The 20,890-nt window shown below is 43.6% G+C and overlaps 1 long non-coding RNA gene across 1 annotated transcript in view; it reads left to right on the top strand.

Annotated features, from left to right (window-relative positions):
- Positions 1-19,834, top strand: part of LOC143942935 (uncharacterized) — a 42,422-nt gene extending 22,588 nt beyond the window's left edge. The window contains exons 3-4 of the long non-coding RNA XR_013264861.1: positions 5,059-5,170; positions 13,332-19,834. This is a non-coding gene — a long non-coding RNA (uncharacterized LOC143942935). The remainder of the gene's footprint in view (positions 1-5,058; positions 5,171-13,331) is intronic.
- Positions 19,835-20,890: the final 1,056 nt, after the last annotated feature.

Raw genomic sequence — 20,890 nt, 5'->3', positions numbered from 1 at the left:
TGTTCGGATTGAGCCCTATTAACAGGCTGTAAGAAAAGTGATCTCCAGAAGTCTCACGTAATTTGTCTCCTTATGGATATCCCGAGTCTCTAACAACTGCTGTTATGCCTGCAGTCTTTGACCATCTCTTGTGGCATGTACGCAGCCTTATTTTTATTATTATTATACAGGATTTATATAGTGGCAACAGTTGCACAGCACTTTACAATGTGAGGGCAGACAGTACAGTTATAATACAATTCAATACAGGAGGAATCAGAGGGCCCTGCTCATTAGAGCTTACAATCTAAAAGGGAGTGTCAAGTGATACAAAAGGAAATAACTGTGGGAGATGAGCTGATGGAGAAAATGAAAATACAGTTGTTAGGTGGAGGCAGGATTGGCTTCTCTGAAGAGAAAAATTTTCAGGGATTGCCAGAGTAGGAGATAGTCGGACAGATTGGGGTAGGGAATTCCATAGGATAGTAGAAGCTCTGGAGAATTCCTGGAAGCGAACATGGGATGGGATGACAAGGGAGCTAGAGAGCAGGAGGTCTTGGGAGGAACAAAGAGAATGATTTGGTTGGTATTTTGAAGCTAGGTTAGTGATATAGGCTGGGGTCGAGTTGTGGGTGGCTTTGTAAGTTGTTGTAAGTATTTTGAATTTTATTCATTGGGAGAGTGGCAGCCAATGGAGGGATTGGCAGGGAGGGGTGGCAGACACTGAACGGTTGGTAAGATGCATGAGTCTGGCAGCAGCATTCATGACAAAATGAAGAAGGGGCAGTCTATGTAAAGGTAAGCCAATGAGGAGGAAGTTGCAGTAGTTGAGGTGAGAGATAACCAGGGAGTGTATTAGGAGCATTGTGGTGTCATTGGTTAGGAAGGGGTGTATTTTGGAGATGTTGCAGTGGTTGAAGAAGCAAGCTTTGGAAAGTGATTGGATGTGGGACTGAAAGGAGGGTTCAGAGTCCAGGATTACACCTAGAACCTTGGCATGTGAGGATGGGTGGATGGTTGCGCCATTGATCTTGATAGAGAAGTCAGGGAAAGGGGCACATGGGGGAGGGAATATTATGAACTTGGGTTTGGACCGGTTGAGTTTGAGGAAGTGGTATGACATCCAGACTGATATGTCGGTCAGTAAATTAGTGATGTGTGAGGAGACTGATGTTGTAAGCTGAAGATTTAAGAGATAGATTTAGGTGTCATCAGCGTTGAAAGGATATTGAAAGCCATGGGGGGCTATCAGCTGACCCAGGGAGGAGGTGTAGATCGAGAATAGGAGAGTCTTTAACAATTCCTATGATATGTCTGCAATATCTCACTGTTCCTTGTAGCATGTCAGCAGTCCCAACTTTCCATATAATTACATATACATAAATATCATGTGTGGCCCTTTAGTGAGGTCAGGGGCCACAATTAAGGAGCCCTTTGTTAAATTAGTTGACTGCTATTGGTGAATACTCTGAGGCTGTACAATGGCCCTATGGGAGTTACAAGACAATTTAAACTAGATGGGAATTTGGAAATTGCTGGGACCCCCTCCACTGCCATGGTGGCATTAACATGATGCCCCAACCAAACAAACAAAACTGTTTTCACACAGGGGTCCCTATTCGTGGTTGTTGTGGGCAATCAGCCTTGAGAGAAACATGGAGGCTGCCATTACTGAGCTCTGCGTCTTAAACTGCTGACAATCATGCTGATGCTTTTACTTCGATACTTTGATTCATCAAAACCCTCTTGGATATCATAATGTTTGAGGCTGGGTTCACACTAAAGCAAGGACTCCATTCACTGGTTCAGGTGCGTCAGAGTTTGGACCTGAAACTGACCAAAAGATGTACAGGACTCCTGTGCGATTCGCACTGGAGCCGCTCTGAAGATGTGTCAACTGGCTTCATAGAGAGTCGGTAACAATCTCCTGCTATGCAAATTGGATGCGGAGAAACCCGCATAAAATTCACAATAGAGTGAATCCAGCCTAAAAAAGTAGCTTGGTAGACAAGGGGTTAGAACAGTGGTCTCCAAACTGTGGACCGTTAGCCTGTTGGTGGCCCTTTGCTTTCCTTGAACTGGCCTTTCGAGCACTTTTCCTCCATCTGAGACAAACAACATGCAAATCCCATCCCCTCCCTCTGACACCAATGATGAGACACTAATCTTCCCATTGACATCAAATATGTGTTCCTATTCCCTCCATTGATAACAACAATGGGGCATCATCCTCCCATTGACACCAATGATGGGACGGACACTATTTTTCCCAATTACAAAAATGATGGGGCATTCATTATTCCTCCTACCTTGGTAACCACAGGCAGTAGGTCATTGTTTATTTCCAATTCTAAGCAACTCTAGGGGATTTGTTTACTCCTAATGACCATCAAGTCTGGAGAATTGCTTACTCTTATTGACCATTGACACTAGGTCATATTTTCTTCCTGCTGGCCATAGTCTGGCTTTCTTAAGGTTCGAAGGACAGTGAACTGGCCCCTTATTTAGAAGGTTTGAGAACCCTTTCTTTAAAGCTTCCAAAATGATGCCCAAAGCTGGCTGAAAGCCTTGCAAATGCTTGTTGTACACATTGCTCCTGCATACAGAAACCCACTTGTACAAGGCCCAAGGATTAAGGTGGATGATCTCTGGTCTAGGTAAAACTGAAACGTCTACCAAAAAGTTTTTTTTTACTAAATGAAATATCCATGCAATGACAGGCATGGAAATAAAATATGATGATTTTAGTGTTTATTCAGTAAGATCTATGAGCTTGCTTGTACAAATGTAACATTTCAGTTAAAAGCTATACCGCCTCTTTCAGGCTAGGTAATTAGCTTTCATGAAACCTCACTGGCTTCATGCTTGTTCCTGGTTAGTGTTTCATCAGGTACTGATGACAGCCCTGGGGCCGGCACCTTCAACTTACTTTTCTAAGCTGTCAGGTTCATGAAAAAAATATGATAATTTAGTCTTAATTAACTGATAACAAAACATACTGGGACTGGAATATAGCAGACCTCTACATAAGTTACATACGGCTCTGTTGTGTCAATGCTGGCTTTTGGTTCAGTGCACACAAACTTCTCATTTGGGGAGAGTTTAGCAGGGATTAACATGCACCTGCCAAATGCTTCATACAACTGAAATATTAAAGAGCACTATGAGACTGGCAACATTGATTTGCTATGCTCCCAGGCTTGCTTGGTAATTGAACATATTCAGATAACGAGATCCTTCATCCCCCCAAAATAGCCTTTGCTATCACTCTACTCTGTGACCTTTAATGCACGTTCATAGGTACTGGTCTGGAATCACTTTCATAAAGGGGCAGGATAGTCAACATGGTCTAAATTTCCAAGCCCAGGCCTTGACATAAAGCCAGTTCTTGTGTTTTTTTTTTTTTATGGAGACAACTGTTATGGCCACTTGTTGTCTTTCTCAGAAGCCCATGTGAAGGGTGACAACACAGGATTACTGTTGGGAGACAGGGACAGAATGTCTTCCTATAATAAAACTTTCTGAAACAAGGACTTTCATGGCAGGACCAACATTATTTCAATGAAAGCTGCACATTTAAAAATACTGTATTAAAAGGCCTTTAAAGTGACATTAACATTGTAATGGTATCTACTCGATGGGTTTTTAGTGATCAGCTTTACATATGTAGCGGCTTACTTGCCACTAGTAACAAACATCCACCAAATCATCCCACTGCCAGACTCCATATATCACTTGCAGAGACAATGAACACTCTTTTGCTGATTTTGTTTTTTGTTTATTGGGGGGTACAACTTGGTTGGGGAAAAGGGTATATGGGATGCCCATAGGATAGTTCATTTGCCATCATATTTTAAAGATTTCACACACTAGCACATAGAATAAGAAGAGATGATGTGCATTGATTAATTGCTATAATCTTCCTCCTGCATCACCATGCAGACTGTTGTTCCTCCTCTGCTTAACTTCTGCAGACTATAACTTCTAGGCATTCTTCATCCATTACCGTGTAAGGAATGAGGACATCATTCTTGACTGTGTACGGGTGATGTTCCTAGAACTCCTCTCCTCCTGCATAAAGCTTATCCTATAGTTCCCCTCCTGCAACAAACTTATTCTGAAGTAATGACACATATTCTTCTGTAAGCAAGAAGGACCCACTCGGAATAAATCCTTAAAGCTGGCTCTGGTTGCTGACTGCTACTAGACCAGAGGCCTGCAGCACCTCTCCCCGGAGGCCTAGTAGTTTATAAGCACATGTAGAACGGTGGACTACTGTTCCCAGCCAGCCCAGCTTGCAAATCCTGTTCCCTCAGGCCACATCGATTTGACACATATCCCCACAGTCTCTCTTCTGATCCAGGACTCCCCATAATTGACCGTGTAATGATGAATACTTTGCTAATGTCCGTGTGAAAGCAAAGTTCTTTCACAGACTTCCTGGCACCTTCAGCCCTCAACTGTGGTACACCCACCGACCTTTCTCTGCCCTGAGTCCTTGTTGGAGAGCTTGACTGGACCATACATTGAGACAGCTTCACCTGCCCCTTCTGCTCCAGAAGTTCTTTATCAATGACCACATGATGATAAAGACAGTGCCAATGACCATGTAGAGGCAAAGTTCCTTCACAGCTCTCCTTGGGCCTCCTCCTGTGATCAGATGGGGTGCTCTCCTTCTGCTGTCTAGTATTCCATCCTCCACTTCACTCAGCCAACAATTCTCCCCAGTGGCATGTTACCTCAGCTTATATGGGAGGCCCGCCCCCTGCCAATACCAGTTGGGGATTGGTCAGGGCTCCCACATGAGCTACCTGCCACTCTAGTCCTGGGCCCTGCCCCTCTTCCAGAACATTCTCCCTGGAAGCAGGGGAGGCGCCTCAGAACTAGTGCATAGGTGGTCACACCTACTGCTACACTAACCACTCCCAGCCCCCAGATTCAAATAGAAAGGCCTAGCTTACAGCATAGGCCTGCCTAAATTTGCCTGTGCTGACAGTCTCCTAGTAAACATCCTATTACTAGCACCTTCCTAATGCTAGAGGGTGCTGCACATATTATACTTTTCTGTTTATATTGTAGGTCTATCATAAGAAAGACAAATCCATTAACAACGTCGAAAGTAGCCTACTTTAAGAGGAAATATGCAGAAGAAGAAAATGTACATCAAGATTGCCAAGGATGTTTTCCAAAAGTGAGTCTACTGTGTTAAAAAATTTAATTATCAAAGAATACATATAATTGTCAACATAGCATGGTGAGAAATTAAGTGGGAAAAATACATTTTGCAAATTTGTAAAAAACGAAAACATCTCGCTGTCCAAGATTTTAGCTTGGGTCTTACCTTCCATCCTACCATCCCATGTGGATGGGGCCCAGGAGAATGGTTTTGTTCTCCTGGGCCCCACCCACATGGGATATCAAATTGTGGATATTGTATATGTTGGCACAGGGTAGAAATGATCACATATTACTACACTAATTAGGTCAGCAAACTCACAGTGTCAAACTGATAAAGCACTAAAATTGGCCCAAGGTGATCTTCACCTTTCTAGTCTACGTGCTACTGTGTTGGGGTTTCCAGGGGGCTAATATCAGGTCAGAGTAAAGTTGGCCTTACACCTGTAGAATTTCCTTCAAACATTTAGACAAGAATTGTACTTTCATGGACTTGACTAATTTCAAACAACTTTTCTTCAAGTACCATTTCATTGTCTCAATGTTAGAGTGACGACTTCATAGTGTGCAAATGTAATATAATGTTGCATGTGACCTTTAGGCACTCATTACACCATCATTATTAAGAGGATATTACTTTAGACTTTTTTCCATACAACATCCTCCTTCATGACAATTTGGGAGTGTGCCAATGTGGCCTTAAGGGATATAATCCTTCAAATATCTAATTTAAAGGAACAAACAATGTTTTATGGTAAAGCCTGTTCTCTTTCCAAAGTAACTTTGGCATAACACTAGTTACGATTTTTCTTGGCCGGAGACAATTTAGGAATAGAAATTTGTCTGTTACCATTAAATGCAATAAAACATTTTCATCCTTGTCCTTCAATTTTTCCAGTCACTCTGGTAGAAAGCAATTGTTGAATTCGCCCCTTTATCTCTTAGAAAAACGTATGTGCTAAAAATAAGCATTTTTTTCATTTAAAATCTACAGTTATAATGCCAGCTTTAGGTACTTATGCTAGTTTTTATGTAAAAATGCAATAAATGGTTTTATAATGTGTACACAAATATTAAAAATGTGTTTCTATTTCTGCCTGTAGTTCAGCTTAAATGTGTGCCCATGGAGGTCAAAGCAACGGCTCAATACAATTCTCTTCATCTCCAGTCTGGAGTATCTTCTTTTTTTCCCCTATCACTCTGTTCTATCCCCAGAGCAAAGGGAAATGTTCCCCATGTATCAGTGTTACAGCAATGTTATTTGAGGGACTGGCCACTCAGACACTCAATGACAGCAATAAAAAATTTTCTGAATAGAGTGGTGGGGAGCGAAGATCTGGCACTTACAGGTAGGGGGCCCACGCACCAGCTGTGATTAGTCACAGCACAAGCCAGTCAGCATGTGCAAAACAACGATTGACTGTCAGCACCTGCTGATCGGCAAGTAGGAAGACCAGACAGAGCTTTGTCAATGTAAATAATACAGAGCTCTGTCCTGTCAGCAGGAATGTGCCAATTTTTGTTTCCCTGCAAAGCAGGGGAAAAAACTGGAACACCCCTTAGTGAAAGCACCTTACAGTGCACACATAAACACTGGTTTGGCACACATTTACTCCTTCCCAGCCAGTGTCATTAGTACAGTGACAGTGCATATTTTTAGCACTGATCACTGTATTAGTGTTATAGGTTGCTACAAAGTGTCAGTTAGTGTCAGATTGCCCACCATACTATCACAGTTCCACTGATTGTTTGTCAGTTTGCTGATTTCTGCCATTACTAGTATAAAATAAATAAAAAATCCAGTATATATACACCCTATACACCCTATTAAATTTTTTTTATTGGATGTTTTAGAAAATAAACTAAAAAAAATAAGATTTTTTCATCATACTTACTTGTAATATCCTTTTGAGTATATCATGGGGCTAATATTCATTACCTGCTGGGTTATACTTCATCTCCAGGTGAATGGAGACTAGTAGACCAAAGGTCTTTAGACAGGAAGTGATCACCTATATAACCCCCCCATACAGGAAGTACTTCAGTTTTGTAACAAACACTGAATCCTCCAAAAGAGGGGAGGGATCCCTGTGTTCCATGATGTACTCAAAGAAAAGGATTTTACAGGTAAATATGATGAAAAAATCCTATTTTCTTTTTCATACATCATGGGACACAGAGTTAGGCTAATATTCATTACCTGCTGGGACATCCCAGAGCGATAGCCTTGGAGGGGATGGAGACACCCTGCCAAACAATAGCCATTAGACCTTATACGGCAGCCCGCAGTACACTGCGGCCGAAAGCCGAATCCTCGGCTGCTTGAACATCCACTAAAATTTTGTGCACTGAAGACCAGGAAGCAGCCTTACAAATCTGAGCCATAGATACCTGATGGTGAAAAGCCAAGGAGGTTCCTACACCACTGGTAGAACGAGCTCTCACCCTAAAGGGAGGAGCTTTAAGTTTCAGACCGTAGGCCTGACGGGCTCAATTGGCAATGGAAGCTTTGGAAGCTGCCTGCCCTTCTTAGGTCCCTTTTGGTAAAACAAAAAAGGAGTCTGATCCTCAGATCTCCGCAGATCTAGACAAATAAACCTTGACTGCACAGACAATGTCCAAAGAATGCAGTCGTCTCTCTTTCGCCGAATGAGGCTGAGAGAAAAAAGAAGGCAAAATAATGTCATGATTTAAATGAAAGGCCGACACCACTTTTAGCAAAAAGGATGGAACAGGTCGTAACAAGACCCTGTCGTGCTGGATGATCAAGTATGGTTCCCTGCATGAAAGGGCCACCAACTCCGACACCCTTCTAGCTGAGGTGGTAGCCATCAGGAAGGCTAGCTTGCGTGACAGCAAGTCTAATGAAATTTCCTTGATAGGTTCAAATGGTTGTCTCTGTAACACCGACAGCACCAAGTTCAAGTCCCAAGGACACATAGGTGACCTAATGGGGGAAAGCAAGCGAATTGCCCCCTGCATAAAGGTTCAGACCAGTGAATGGGAGGCTAAAGTCCTTGAAAGGATACTGATATGACGTAAACTTGACCTCTAATTGTACTCAAAGCCAATTTGATTCCCACAGCTGACTGTAGAAAAGAGAATTCTCCCAAACACATATTTCTGAGGATGTTATTTTTTGGCTTCACACCAAGCAATATAAGTCTCCAGACCTGATGATAGATCCTCCTAGTGACAGCTTTTCTAGCATTCACTAGGCTAGACACCACTTGTCCCGAGATGCCACGGTCCTTTAACATACTGGATTCAATAACCATGCCGTCAAATTTAGAGACTGTAAATTGGGGTAGAATATAGGACCTTGAGACAGTAGATCGGGGCGCCATGGAAGCGTCCATGGCTCGTCTATTGTTAGTCTCACAATTTCTGGGAACCAGGGCCCTTTGGGCCAGGCTGGTGCCACCAGAATGACTGGAACTCCCTCTTTCCGAATCCTGCCAAAGAAATGTGGAAGGAGAGGGATCGGAGGGAAAGCATAAACCAGGGAGTACTGGCTCTTGTTCGGTAAACAAACTGCTGTAGCTCGTTGTTGAACTTGAATGCCATTAGGGCGACCTCTGGCCATCCCCAACGTTGGCAAATTTCCTGGGACACTTCTGGGTGTAGGCACCATTCCCTCTGGTAGATTTGCTGGCGGCTGAGATAATCTGCCTTCCAGGTATCTACTCCCAGGATATGGACTGCCGACAAATCCCTCTGCCCAGGCTTGTATGTGGTTCACTTCCTTCAGATCTGAATGACTCCTGGTACAGCCTTGGTGGTTTATAGAGGCCACTGCAACGCCATTGTTGGACTGAACCCCGACAGGGCAGTCCTGAAGCTCCACCATCCATGACCGTAGGGCCAGTCTTACTGCCCGTAATTCCAGGATGATGGACAGGATCTGTTCTGTCTTTGACCATTTCCCTTGAGCTGTGAGCCCCTCTAGGGTCGCTCCCCAGCCTGATAGACTGGCATTTGTAGTCAGTACTCTCCAACTTACCAGGAGGAACGATTTTCCCTTCCGCAGGTTCTGATCCTGCAACCATCAGTTTAGGCTTAAGCGTGCCTGAGGCAATAAGAACATTGCATAATCCAGGGCTTGTCCTCTCCTGTTTCAAGCCAACAAGATGTCTTGTCGTAGATGCCTGGAATGGAACTGGGAATAGGGCGCCGACTCGTAAGAGGAGACCATCCTCCCTAGAAGACAGAGCGGAGGGTTGTCTGGTGCCCCTTATCTGACACATCTGATCTGACACATCTGATTCTTCAGGGAAAAGATCCTTGCAGGTGGACAAGAATGCTCTTGCTTGTATTCGTATCTAGGATCAGACCTAAAACTACTTTAGACTTTGAGCTGGTATCAAGGTTGACTTTTCGGTATTTATGATCCAGTCTAAGCTTTCCAAATACCGCACTGTGCATGTTATGCTCAGTTCTAAAGCCTGCAGTGAGTGATGTCTGAGCAGTAGGTCATCCAGATACCCGAGCACCAGGATCCCTAAGGCCCTTAAAAGACCCAGTACTGGTGATAGGACCTTTGTGAACACTCAGGGCAAGGGTAGAGCCACAAACTGAAAATTACATTCCTCTACTGCAAATCGCAGGAACCTCTGATGAGGCTTAAAGATAAGTACATGTAAATATGAATCTATTATATCGATGGAGGCTAGAAAGTCTCCCATCTGGAGTGAGGCTACTACTGAGCAGACAGTCTTCATCCAAAAGGACTGGATCAGTAGATACTAGTTCAGGGATCTTAGGTCCAAAATCGGCCTTGTGTTCCCATTTGGTTTTTGATCCGTAAATAGGTTTGAGTAAAACCCTGCGCCCCTTTCAGGTACAGGAACCTCTACAATCACTCCTTGATGCACTAGATGTAGTGCCTGAAGCAATAAGTCTCTTTTTGAAGGATCCGAGGGAATGCTGGAGCTTAAAAACCTCTGAGGGGGAACCCCCCACAACTCCAGCTTGTAACCACGGGATATAGTCGAGGCGAACCCACTCATCCTGAACTATTGTTCTCCAAATGTCCGCAAAGTGCAGCAGCCTTCCCCCCACCCAATGGAGTGGGGGCATCCCCTCAAAAGGTGCTGGGTTTAGAAGAAGGAGGAAGTGGGAGCTGGATCCTTCTAAAAATAGGGTATCTGCCCCCCCCAAAAAATGACATGCCAAATGTGCCATATCAGGAGGTCCCTGCACTTAAAGTGGAAGTTCCATTTTTGGGTGGAACTCCGCTTTAACAAACTTTCATCCATGGGATATAAAAGGGAAAACCTCTTAAGAGGAACAAAAATCCTGTCAGGATGTTCCCAATCACCATACTCCACCTGTTCCAACAGAGGATGTAAGGGGAAAGCCTGTGCGGCCTGAAGAGGCCTCAGTGATCCCAAAGGGGACCAGGGAGGCCAAGTAACATCTGCAAGAGGCAACTTAAAGGCAGAATGAACCATTTCGGTAAGAGTCAGAACAAAAGCCTTTGTGACTGAGAGGCAGACACCAGCTGGATATCTTCTTTTCCAGATTGCTCAGAAGAAGATTCATCCTCCAGGTCATCTACAGAATCCTGAGCTTTAAGCTCTTCCCCATCCTCAACCCATTCCTGCTCCAGACTAGGAGGCTCTGGGGAGGGGGATCTGTCATGCTTCTTGTCACCCTGCGGGATGGAGGCAATCATGCCAGCAATCCCCTGCTCTAACCCAGTCAGGGCTGAGGACAGTTCATCCTTAGTGATAAAGGGTAAAGCACAATCCCAGACAGGGGCAGCGGCTCAGATTGCCCAGAAGCCTCTGGTCCTTCAGGGGATACAACACTTGGGATACGACTAGGTTCATCAGGAACTACTGATGACATAAGTGTGCCCTTCTCTGTAGTGCTAGTCCCCCTCCTCTTTTTTGAAGATATTTACTAGCCACAAAACAGGAGTACCTGGGTGTAGTATTAAAACACCTCAGAAGGGAGACCCTTTAATAGGGCTCACCAAGCCCCTATGCAACAATCCTGCTAAGCATCTTTAGCCCGCCAAGCAACACCTGGTGACTCACGTGAACCTGGTAAGGCGAAAATGAACTGCTGCAGGTGCCTGTTTCAGAGCCTGCTCTGTGTCCCACAGCTTGGCATACACAGCTTAAATAAGCTGGCTGTGCGCCGGAATGTTCTGTGTGTACGCACATGCACAGTCAAGGTGATTGGGAGTGGATGCATTGGCATAGGACGCAAAGCTTCATGCGCCTAGATAAAGGCTATGGTGCATGTGCGGCGAAGTCGCATGCGCCGTGCCAGCCAAACAAACTGCTGAGGCCAGCAGGGCTCTTGAGAACACGCATGCGCCATGGCTAACCAAGGCTAAATGGCACAATGTTGTGCATCATCATAGAGTTACATAGTTACATAGTAGGTGAGGTTGAAAAAAAGACACAAGTCCAACCTATGTATGTGATTATATGTCAGTATTACCTTGTATATCCCTGTATGTTGCGGTCATTCAGGTGCTTATCTAATAGTTTTTTGAAACTATCGATGCTCCCCACTGAGACCACCACCTGTGGAAGGGAATTCCACATCCTTGCCACTCTTACAGTAAAGAACCCTCTATGTAGTTTAAGGTTAAACTTCTTTTCCTCTAATTTTAATGAGTAGCCACGTGTCTTGTTAAACTCCCTTCCGTAAAAAAGTTTTATCCCTATTGCTGGGTCACCAGTACGGTATTTATGAATTGAAATGATATCCCCTCTCAAGCGTCTCTTCTCCAGAGAGAATAAGTTCAGTGCTCGCAACCTTTCCTCATACCTTATATCCTCCAGACCCTTTATTAGCTTAGTTGCATTTCTTTGTACTTGCTCCATTTCCAGTACATCCTTCCTGAGGACTGGTGCCCAGAACTGGACAGCATACTCTAGGTATGAATAACCAGAGTAAAGCGGGAGAATTAACTTTTTATCCCTGGATATATAGAAGATAAATAGAAAAAAAGGCCTCATTATGTCAATGATAATAATGTTTTATCCCTGGAGTTGTTCCCCTTTTTAATGCATGCCAATATTCCATTTGCTTTGTTAGCAACAGCTTGGCATTGCATGCCATTGCTGAGCCTATCATCTACTAGGTCCCCCAGGTCCTTTTCCATCCCAGATTCCCCCAGAGGTTCTCCCCCCAGTGTATAGATTGCCTTCATATATATAAATGCATTATTTATATTTTTATGCATTAAACCTCATTTGCCATGTAGTTTCCCACCCCATCATACAGGTAAAAACAGCCAGACACAAGCAAAAAAAGGCACACAGCTAGCCCAAGACTCCCCCGTATGGTTACCGCACACAGGTGTGCAGCCTCTAGCTAGCTTTAGTGATTGTTACAATCACTGGGACACCCCCACAATAATAAATAAAGGGGTTTCACTTACCGTCCAGGTGCAGGGCAGCTTAGAAACGAAGAGCCCAATCTTCACTCTTCATAGTAGGTTCCTGTTACTTGAGGACTTTCAAGGACTGGATACCCTTTTCATGTTTAGGGTCCACTCCCTTGGACCTGTACAGCATCCTGCAGGAATGCTTTAGCACTGTGGTTTCCAGGATTCCACTTCACAGGATCCAGCACCCGAAGGCCGCATTACAGGCAAAACCTCGCAGGATCTTGAGTCTTCTTTGCGAGGCTTGGATACCATTTATTTAAGCATATAAAGTCTGTAGCAAATGGATCCGACTGGTCTATCCCTTGAATCACTGCAGAGGTAAAAAAAATGAAGTACTTCCTGTATTGGAGGAGTTATATAGGGGATCACTTCCTGTCTAAAGACCTTTAGTCTACCAGTGTCCATTCACCTGGAGATGAAGTATAACCCAGCAGGTAATGAATATTAGCCTAACTCTGTGTCCCATGATGTATAAAAAAGAAAATCTTGTTTTAGTTTATAGCGCAAAAAATAAAAAAAACCTAGTGGTGATCAAATACCACCAAAAGAAAGCTCTATTTTTTTGGAGGAAAAAAAATTGTATAATTTCATTTGTGTACACCGTTGCAAAACCACGCAATTGTCAGTTAAAATAACGCAGTGGCAAAAAGAAAAAAATGGCCTGGTAATGAAGGGGTACATTTTCTGGAGGTGGTTATGTGGTTAAGTAGAAGAACTAGTAAGCTTATCAAAAGACTAACGCCCTTGTGATTTACATCTGCAGCACCTGATATTACCTGAAGACCGGACTTGCATTCTTAAACTCTCTCTTGAGAAGCTCCGGTTCTTGGAAGACCCCGAAATCTATTTACGGAGGTCCGTGCTGATCAATAACTTGCTCAGGAAAATCCACCTGGAATCCGATAAGGAGAACTATGAATACTACAAGGGGACCCCCAACACCAAGAGCCCTTATACAGACTCTCGAAAACGGGTGAAACTCATGGTAAAAGGTTGCTATTCTCAATCTCTGTACTATGAAGAGCTGAGGTCATATCATATTGTGCCTTACACTACGGATGATGTCCTCTACCAGATGGGCTACAAGGGAGGTCACATGGCACAAAACTCTCAGCTGCTTATTTATCGGATGAAAGAGTGACTGCCCGCTCATCTGTACTCTAGTCCAAGTCAGCAAAATCCAGAAATGGAAACGCGATAAAACATGGTCTCGCTTGCAAGTAACTACTTTTTTTGTGGAACAAAAGCGACAGGTGAAATATTGACTTAAGTTCTGTTAAGTTCTGTTGGTCAGTATATTAGATGCGTGATTGTACAAATGGCATAGCTTTTCATCACATGTATGCATAGAATGCACATATTTCTGTTGCTCTGGCAAATCTTTAAGTTCCACCAGGTAATAGCTAGGCATTGTAAGATCGATTTTTCGAAGTTTCGATTTTTTTTGGTTTGAGTGGAGCTTTGTTTACTATTCGACTACAACCAAACACCAGAAACAAATGTTCTAGCTTAGCTTGGAACAATGTTTTGTTACCTGCAGTATTTTTAAATGTATGATTCTTTATAAGCTGTTTATAAGTTTGTTTACAAAAAATGTTCATGGATGCTGGAAGGTCCCTTCGGGTATAGGCTTCTTAAACTGACTCCATTGCTTTGTTAAAAGAATGTAAAGAACCAGGACCTGCAAAAGAAGAGGCTTTAGACTTACATGTCCTCTTCCCATTTCTCCAATGTTTGCTTTGTTGTAGAGAAACAGCCTCTCTGTGATGAATGCCTGGTCCCCTGCTATGCTCTGTGGTTCCTTCCACAATGCCCTATATTACTACAGGACACTGGGGTCAGCGGAAAGAACCACAGCATGCAGTGGGGGCGGGGGTTCAGGTATCTGACACTTCTAGAGGCGTTTGAAGAATTTGATGATTTCTGAGGTGGATGGTCTTGAACAGAAGGAAGATGGGAGGGATGGGGATGGAACAGGTGAGTATAAATCGTTCTCTCTAAAGGTCCTGGTTTGTTAACTTTTTTTTTTTTTAAACAAGTGGAAAAGTCACTTTAACATTCTCAGGGATGTGGTAGGTAGGGTTTTGCGCCAGAATTTCATTCTACATATGTCCATTGTGGTCTTAAGGTAGACTTGTTATCAATCTGAGGAATTTGGACTGAGCGTATAACAATTACATGACCAGAAGCTACCTTCAGAAGAATATGCTAGAATTATCAGTAGCTCCTTAGTTTTAACAAGCTGCATGTATATGCAGATCTCCATTCTTCTTGTAAAATTCTCATCCCTCTATTTAGGATACTTAGGAGTTGGGAGAGGGCCGAGCAATTAAAGTCTATATTTGCATACCATTCTTAACTCCCCGTAGCTCTAAATCCCCTGAATGTTTCGGTATATGATTTTTACTCAAGGTCACTTCTGCTTCTCAGTTTGGTTTGCTCATGTGTATGATAAGTTTACTTTAAAAAAAATATTGCCGCTTTAAAATATGTTATGGTTGGTGTAGATAGAACGTTTATTTTTATTTTTTGGCCAAATATTATATAGGCTAAAACAGGGGTAGGCAACCTTTTGAGCGCAGTGTGCCGAAAAATGTTTTCAAAGAAATTGAGCGTGCCGATTTTATAACAAAAATTTTTTAACTTCGCACTCTCAATCATGAAAAGGATTTTTTATAAAGTAAATGTAAAGTAAAACTACTTTAGTATTGAGAAGTTAACATCCTGCACTCTCAGGCCTCAGATCAGCCCCAATTCATGCACCTTCACACCTCAGATCACTGTCCCCCCTGTACATCTGCCCCACCACTGTACATCTGCCCCACCATTGCACTACCCTGCAAATCTGCCCAGAACTGCACCCCCGTGCTCATCTGCTCCACCAGTGCAACCCCCCTGCTCACCTGCCCCACCACTGTACCTCCATGCATATCTGCTCAACCGCTGAACCATCTTCTCATCTGTCCTAACACTGAACTTATCTGCTCATCTGCCCCACCACTGTAACCCCCTGCTCATTTGTTCCACTGATGTACCTCCTTTCTCCTCTGCTCCAACACTGAACCCCCCTGCTCATCTGCCCCACCACTGTACCTCCATGCACATATGCTCCACCGCTGAACCATCTTCTCATCTGTCCTAACACTGAACTTATCTGCTCATCTGCCCCACCACTGTAACCCCCTTTCTCATCTGCCCCACGACTGTACCTCCTGCACATCTGTCCCACCTCTGTTCCTCCTGCTCTTCTGCCCCACCACTGTAACCCCCTGCTCATGTGTTCCACCGATGTACCTCCTTTCTCTTCTGCCCCAACACTGAACCCACGACTGTACCTCCTGCACATTTGTCCCACCTCTGTTACCCCTGCTCATCTTTCCTACCACTGTAACCCCCTTCTCATCCGGCCCAACACTGAACCCCCTTGTTCATCTGTCAAACCACTGTAACACCCTGCTCATCTGCCCCATCAATTTACCCCTTTTCACATCTGCCCCACCACTGTGCCTCCCTGCACAGCTGCTCCACCTCCATATCCTCATGGTCTTCTGTCTCACTACTGAATCACCTTCTCATCTGTCCTAACACTGAACCCATCTTCCGCACCTCTGTAACCCACTTTCTCATCTGCCCCACCAATGTACCTCCTGCACATCTATCTCAACTCTGTACCCCTGGCTCTCCTGCCCCACCTCTGTTATCCCTGTTCTCCTGCCCCACCACTGTAACCCCCTGCTCATCTGCCCCACCAATACACCTCCTTTCACATCTGCCCCACTGCTCTACCCCCCTGCTTTTCTGCCCCAACACTGAACCCCCCTGCTCTTCTGTCCCAAAGCTGAACCCCCTTCTCATCTCTTCCACCACTGTACCTCTTGGACATCTGCCCCCTCCCCCCCCCGCTGTAACCCCCTGCTCTTCTGTTTCACCTCTGAACCCCTCCTGCTCATTTTCCCCACTGCTGTACCCTTCTGCTCATCTGCTCCACTGCTGTACACTCTTCTCATCTGTGATATGCAGAGTGGTGATAGGAAGCAGAGATGAGACACATCTACCTGTCCTGGCACACTCACCCTGCTGACCCACCTCTCGCATTCAGCCCATGTGCTTGTATGTAATGTATGTGATGTCATACCAGCATATGGAATGGATGCGCAATAATAAGTTCAGGTCAGGGGCATTTTCCGAAAGCAGTGGGCCTGTGTAAAGGATCATAAGTTTGGCCCCGCAGCTGAAAAAAAAAGTGGTTGGGTGTGATTTTCATTGTGCTGAATACTGGCTGTGGTTTAACGGGACACAGAGTGCAGGCATTCAGTTTTAAGTGACCCAAAGGTTCAAGAATAATTTCAACAAAATTCCCAGAAGCTCAACAGTAATTGCACAAACTGTCACCTGATTGTGGTTTTCTCAATCAGAGTTAAATCCCTTCTTATTGAGATTGGTAGCGGCAACCAAGCGAATCATCTTCCTCCAAATGGTGGACAGGGCTAGCAGGACTGTGATTGGCTTTAGCAGTGGCCAATGACAGTCCTCCGCCTCCTGGCAACAGAGACCCCCCCCTAGCAGAACTGCACCCAATCTCTTCCCCATCATAAAAGCCGATGATCGTAGCTACAGCAAAGTTAGAGAACCATGCAGGTGCAGCATGGGGAATTATGAAATTGTAATGCATTAGTGTCTCACTGACACTTCCCTGTACTGCCCCTGGGTTAAAATATATTCTACTGAAATTGGGGAGATGCCCTGACTATTTTTATATTAGCATTGACATACTTTTATTAAAAAGGATGGCAAACCTAACATACAAATCTATTAAAGAGGAAAACCTGAGCAGTCCATTCCATCTTCAGATCATCAAGAGCTTAAAAAAGAATTGGGAGGAGTTGGGCTATTTGGCTCCTCAAAGGAATTCTTCATATTTTAATAGTTAAATGTAGTATCTGCTTATGGGAGAACATTTATTGAATGTTACAGAAACCAGCACTTCTCATTTAAAAAGGCAATGATCTGGATACAGATGAACGCTTCAGGGGGTTGAATGTGCTGGTGAATTTTGGCAAGATTGGTAAACTCAGGAGAATGACCGAATGATCTAGCGTTTGGCACTTCTTCGTCAAGTTTTAACAAGGTTTTGTAATTTTAAACATTTTTTGTAAACAGATAACAATGCCTAATCTGAGCCCTAAGCTATCAGGCACCGCTTGTTGTGTTTAACTGGAGGGGTGCTCAAATACATACATTTACATGTAAAGCACATGAAAAGGCTGTGCTTGACCAGCCTTGCCTGTAATGCAAACCCATGTCAGTAGGACCCACTGTAGAGAAACGCTAAGCATAGCAGGCCAAACACAGTCTCAGAGCGGTCATCCACTCTATGCCCTTGAACTAAAGGGATATATTTTTTTGAATGCATGGCAAATGCAGAACAACAATACCTATCTACACAATCCCTAAAAGTTATACACACGGAAGAATCCAAGAAAAAGAGGAAGTGTGGATTATAGTGATCTTAAAATATCCTCCACATTTCTAGAAAGAGACAAATTCATTATAGATGATCGCTAGGCCCCAAGGTGTTTGGTTTCCACTAATATGTCTAAGGGCCTGTGTCGACTAGCTTATGGCTTTTGGTGATGGTGTTAATTTATCATCCATTTAATTGCCTCTATAATCATTCCGAATTCATTGTCAGACGCATTTGACCTGCAGTGGACCTCCTTCAAGCTGGTTTTGGTTTACCACAGACATGTAAAGAAATACAAAACAAAACAGCCAGTTGAGGCTATTTTGTGAAAGGCCCCTTTCACATGGGCAAACCGTACGTCCGTTTTTCATCCATCCATTTTCGGATGAAAAATGGACATTTGACTGAGGAAAACCCTATTTTTCCATCCGTCATCGGATCGGATGAAAACGGACAGGCGGTCTGTTTTCATCCGATCCCCCCGTAGAGGAAAGTGGAGATCTGACTGGTGCTTCTCTGCACAGTGTGCAGAGTCAGACTAGTCACCCGCCGGCTCAGCGGGGATCAACAGAGCGATCCCCGCTGAGCAAGCAGATGGCTGGATACGGACCCTCCTGGGATCCGCATGTGTGAGAGGGGCCTAAGGATGCAGCATAGGGTTTAAGTCAAACCTCAGTTAGAATTATGTCTGATATAGAATACAATCCAGTAAATATAAAGAACATTTAAGACCTAATACATAAGACATAAGATATTTACAAAATCCCCTAATTAGATAAAATCAATTATTATTAGATGCTTAAATTGGATTAGGCCCCTTCCACATGGGGCAGACTCCACCAGGAGTCTGTCCTCTGATCCCTATCCATCTGTTTTTAGTGGATGGGATCAGATGTTGGCGGGTGTAAAAAAACACATGTCCATTTCTAACCGCCGTTCCATAGAGGAGAATGGAGGGTCTGATCATGTCCACTTGTGTGAAAGGGGCCTAAGACAACAAAATCACATAATTAGGCGCTTATTACCTGGCTATTGAAAAAAAATCAACTTGTTCTACCTTGTTAAGTCATGAATTATCAAAGTCATGAATGGTCCTTATTAAGCCAATAATAAGGTAGCCCTATCACATAACATAGCATAATGGACACACTGCTGTGCAGGACGTACTTCCATAGTAGATAAACACTGCTGTGCCAGATACAGGACCTTGATAGAAACAACCTTTTCCCATACATCAGTTTGAGATAATCACAACAATATGGGAGAGACCAGCACCTTACATGCAGAACACAAGTAGGTCATCAGTCTGGCAGCCTTGCTCTGATTGCCCCTGTCTGCCATGCACTTTACATGACAAAGCCACAGAGGCCAGTAGAGAAGAATTGTCAGTGCAATATAGATCCTGGCCAAGAATTTGCTTCTCTATATGCATGGAATTTAGCACTTATTCTTGCTGCATCACAGAAATGTAGTCACTATAGTACCAAATACTAATCTAAACCCTGTTGCCTCCACTAAAAGACAATGGATTAGATCTAAACTGCTTAGCTGATTTTCAACTACAGAAATATTCATACCATACATTCACCATATACACTGTATGGCCACATTTTGTGGACATCTGACCATCCCACTTATACTATATATCTAATCATAAGTTTGGCTACACCTCCAAATAATTGAATTTAGTGGTTTCCATTGTAGGGTACAATTAATGCTACAACATGCAAAAAGTATAGCCTTTTTCTGTTCTAACTTCATAAAATTATATATATATATATATATATATATATATATATATATATATATATATATATATATATATATATATATATCAGTCAAACCTTGTATTGCGAGCATAATCCAAAGCACATGTATATCAAAGCAAATTTCCCCATAAGAAATAATGCAAACTCAAATGATTTGTTCCACAACTATTTATTTATAGGTCCTTCAATTTATAATCCATATAAAAAGATTATAGCAGCGGTTTTGTAACCATAAAATGTCCATCCACAAATGGCAGCCTGCACAAGGGTATTAGAATCAAAATCCAGCAGGAGCTATTAAAGAGAATAGAAGCGCCTCTAAGTGTAGCAATAAGTTGCTAAATGTTGTACCTTCAATAAATGTAACCATATAAAACGCTGTATCCTGGCCTAGACCAACAAGGCCCAGACCTAAGGCAGCACTTTGCCGGGGGACAGCACGGAAAGAGTCCTCGCCGGCTTGCGCTGTTAGCGTAAAGCCAGTCTTATGGGGTGGACTGGGCTGAGAGGCAAATCAGTCTGGTGCCCCCATAAAGCAGGGGCACTGCATCCGGTATGCGGGCAGCCAGCATTCTGCCACTATGGGGGGGCACCACTTCTAACTGTCCTTTTGACTGTCCTATCATCCTGTACCACAAACCTTCCTCACTGTGCTATATGTTTTCTGCTGCACCATTAACATGGTTATATCTTCTTAGTCCTCTCTATAAAATTATCTTAAATTTGTGCTTAAAGTAGAACTATAGGCAACACTTTTTTTTTCATGTTTGAAAAAGTAAGGGAAGGTTATTGCCCCTGCCAGTTTATTTTTTACCATCCCTGCCCCATTGCAGAGATTTCCCTTCACTTCCTGCCCCATAGCCAAACAGGAAGTGAGAGGAAATCTATGCAAATTAAGGGAATCCCCCCCCCCCCAGGCCTTCAGAACTAGTGTCCCCACGCGAAAATTTCAGGGTGGGTCTTAAACAGCAAGGGGTGTGGCCTTGACAGAAAGGGGTGGGGCATATTTAAATTAGTGGGTGCACAAGTTTAGTCAGGCCTAGGGCATTACAAAACCTAAATACACTACTGGCCATATTGCTACATTTA

Source organism: Lithobates pipiens, unplaced genomic scaffold (assembly GCF_037356315.1).
Source record: "Lithobates pipiens isolate NorthernLeopardFrog02 unplaced genomic scaffold, aLitPip1_a1.2 Scaffold_30, whole genome shotgun sequence".
Lineage (NCBI taxonomy): Eukaryota > Metazoa > Chordata > Amphibia > Anura > Ranidae > Lithobates > Lithobates pipiens.
Note: the sequence above shows the minus strand (reverse complement) of the source record. Positions and strands in the feature narration are given on the sequence as shown.